The sequence below is a fragment of the Eretmochelys imbricata genome, chromosome 14 (genome assembly GCF_965152235.1).
Source record: "Eretmochelys imbricata isolate rEreImb1 chromosome 14, rEreImb1.hap1, whole genome shotgun sequence".
NCBI lineage: Eukaryota > Metazoa > Chordata > Testudines > Cheloniidae > Eretmochelys > Eretmochelys imbricata.
Window position 1 is genome coordinate 29,759,919 of NC_135585.1, and position 3,978 is coordinate 29,763,896.

Consider the following 3,978-nt stretch of genomic DNA (forward strand, 5'->3'; position numbering starts at 1 on the left):
TTTACCCTTCCCTTTATATTTATGACAACCTGACATGCCTACCACATTGTGAAACATTGGGATGCCTGGATATGAGGAGCAAGTGTTAAATCTCCAGAAGATTTGCCCTTCCTAATGCAAATGGAGCAGTTCTTAGAGGGTGTTCCTGAGGAAATAGAAAGATACATCCTGGATGGGAATCCCAAAACTGTAATCGAGGTGGGGGAGATTGGAGCCAAATGGGTGGAGGTGGCAGAAAAGAAAAAAACTGGTCGCAGTTGGAGCGGAGACCAGAAAGGACAACCTCAGACCACACCCTACTACTGGGGGCAGCCCAAGGCCCCAACTACCCCCCAAAGAATCCTCCAGACACCTTATTGTCCCGCCACACTGTTCTTCAGCAACCCGCCTCACCCCAGTGATCAGTCAGCTGGACAATGTTTTAAATGTAACGAGCAGGGGCATGTGAAGGCCAACTGCCCCAAGAACCCCAACAGATTACAGTTCATTGCACCGGAATCACACCAGAGGTCCTCAGGCCCAGATACCTCCCAGATACCCTTAGAGTGGAGGGAAACTGTGAGTGTGGGTGGGAAGAAGGTCACTGCGTGGAGGGACACCGGAGCACAAGTGTCAGCTATCCATGCTTCCTTAGTGGACCCCAATTTAATCAACCCAGAGATCCAAGTGACGATTCAACCCTTCAAGTCCAACTCTTTCAGTTTGCCTACAGCCAAGTTGCCTGTCCAGTACAAGGGCTGGTCAGGAACGTGGACTTTTGCAGTCTGTGATGATTATCCCATCCCCATGCTGTTGGGGGAAGACTTGGCCAATCATGTGAAGCTATCCAAGAGGGTGGGAATGGTCACTCACAGCCAGTCTAAACAAGCCGTGAGGCCTAGCTCTGTTCCGGAAATTTCTATCAGGACCCGGTCAGAGGTGATGGACCCGGACCCCAGGCCAATGTCTGCAACAGCAGTGGTGGATCCAGTCCCACAGACCCAGACAGAGCCAGTCCCAGAACCGGAACCAGCCGAACAACCAGCACCAGACCCATTGCCAGCACTGAATCCAGTACTTGCAACCCCAACACCAGAGGGCCCCACCAAACCTGAACCGGCAGCAGGCGATAACCCACCAGAGGCTCAGCTGGAGCCTGAACCCCAACATAGTGCACCAGCGGAGAGCAGTTCACAGTCAACGGAAACAGCCCCATCCCCTATATCGCTTCCAGAGGGACCAAGCCTAGGTCCACAATCCAATGAGGAACTGATGTCTCCAACATCAAGGGAACAGTTCACGACCGAACAGGAAGCAGATGAAAGCCTCCAGAGAGCTTGGACGGCGGCACGGAGCAATCCACCGCCTCTCAGCTCTTCTAATCAATCTAGGTTTGTTTTAGAAAGAGGACTTTTATACAAGGAAACTCTTCTTAGTGGACACCAGGAAGACTGGCATCCTCAGAGACAGTTGGTAGTTCCAACTAAGTACGAGGTCAAGCTCTTAAACTTGGCCCATGATCATCCTAGTGGCCAGGCTGGGGTGAACAGGAACAAAGACCGTTTGGGGAGGTCATTCCACTGGGAGGGAATAAGCAAGAATGTTTCTACCTATGTCTGGTCTTGTGAGGTATGCCAAAGAGAGGGAAAACCTCAAGAACAGGCCAAAAGCCCCTCTCCAACCACTCCCCATCACTGAAATTCCATTTCAGCGAGTAGCTGTGGATATTCTGGGTCCTTTTCCGAAAAAGACACCCAGAGGAAAGCAGTACATACTGATGTTCATGGATTTTGCCACCCGATGGCCAGAAGCAGTAGCTCTAAGCAACACCAGGGCTAAAAGTGTGTGCCAGGCACCAGCAGACATTTTTGCCAAGGTAGGTTGGCCCTCCGACATCCTCACAGATGCAGGGCCTAATTTCCTGGCAGGAACTATGGAAAGCCTTTGGGAAGCTCATGGGGTAAATCACTTGGTTGCCACTCCTTACCACCATCAAACAAATGGCCTGGTGGAGAAATTTAATGGGACTTTGGGGGCCGTGATATGTAAATTCATAAATGAGCACTCCAGTGATTGGGACCTAGTGTTGCAGCAGTTGCTCTTTGTCCATAGAGCTGTATCACATCCCAGTTTAGGGTTTTCCCCATTTGAACTTGTATATGGCTGTGAGGTTAAGGGGCCATTACAGTTGGTGAAGCAGCAATGGAAGGGGTTTATACCTTCTCCAGGAACTAACATTCTGGACTTTGTAACCAACCTACAAAACACCCTCCGAACCTCTTTAGCCCTTGCTAAAGAAAACCTACAGGATGCTCAAAAAGAGCAAAAAGTCTGGAATGATAAACATGCCAGAGAGCGTTCCTTCAAAGTAGGAGACCAGGTCATGGTCTTAAAGGCGCTCCAGGCCCATAAAATGGAAGCGTCGTGGGAAGGGTCATTCATGGTCCAGGAGCACCTGGGAACTGTTGATTATCTCATAGAATTCCCCATCTCCAGCTGAAAGCCTAAGGTGTACCATATTAATTCTCTAAAGCCCTTTTATTCCAGAGAATTAAAGGTTTGTCAGTTTACAGCCCAAGGAGGAGATGACGCTGAGTGGCCTGAAGGTGTCTACTATGAAGGGAAAAGTGCTGGTGGTGTGGAAGAGGTGAACCTCTCCATGACCCTTGGGCGTATGCAGTGACAGCAGATCCAGGAGCTGTGCACTAGTTACACACCAACATTCTCAACCATCCCAGGACTGAGTGAACGGGCATACCACTCCATTGGCACAGGTAATGCTCACCCAATTAAAGTCTAACCTTACCAGGTGTCTCCTCAAGCTAAAACTGCTATAGAACGGGAGATACAGAATATGCTACAGATGGGTGTAATCCGCCCCTCTGGCAGTGCATGGGCATCTCCAGTGGTTCTAGTTCCCAAACCAGATGGGGAGATATCTTTTTGAGTGGACTACCATAAGCTAAATGCTGTAACTCGCCCAGACAACTATCCAATGCCACGCACAGATGAACTATTAGAGAAACTGGGACGGGCCCAGTTCATCTCTACCATGGACTTTACCAAGGGATACTAGCAGGTAGCGCCAGATAAATCTTCCAAGGAAAGGTCAGCCTTCACCACACATGTTGGGCTGTATGAATTTAATGTACTCCCTTTCGGGCTGCGGAATGCATCTGCCACCTTCCAAAGACTTGTAGATGGTCTCCTAGTGGGATTAGGAGACTATGAAGTCGCCTACCTTGACAATGTGGCCATATTTTCGGATTCGTGGGCAGAACACCTGGAACATGTACAAAAAGTCTTCGAGCACATAAGGGAGGCAGGACTAACTGTTAAGGCTAAGAAGTGTCAAATAGGCCTAAACAGAGTGACTCACCTTGGACACCAGGGGGTCAAGGAACTATCAACCCCGTGCAGGCCAAAGTGGATGCTATCCAAACATGGCCTGTCCCAAAGTCAAAGAAACAGTTCCAATCCTTCTTACGTTTGGCCGGATATTACAGGCGATTTGTACTGCAATACAGCCAAATCGCCGCCCCACTGACAGACCTAACCAAAAAGGAACAGCCAAATGCCGTTCAACGGACCAAAGAGTGTCAGAAGGCCTTTAACCAGCTTAAAGCGACACTCATGTCTGACCCTGTACTAAGGGCCCCAGACTTTGACAAACCATTCCTAGTAACCACAGATGCATCCTAGCGTGGTGTGGGAGCAGTTTTAATGCAGGAAGGACTGGATCAAGAATTCCACTCTGTAGTGTTTCTCAGCAAGAAGCTGTCTGAGAGGGAAAGCAACTGGTCAGTCAGTGAAAAAGTATGTTACGCCATTGTCTACGCTCTGGAAAAGCTACGCCCTTATGTTTGGGGACGGCGCTTCCACCTGCAAACCGACCATGCTGTGCTACGGTGGCTTCACACCACCACGGGAAATAACAAAAAACTTCTTCGATGGAGTTTAGCTCTCCAAGATTTTGATTTCGACATCCAACACATCTCA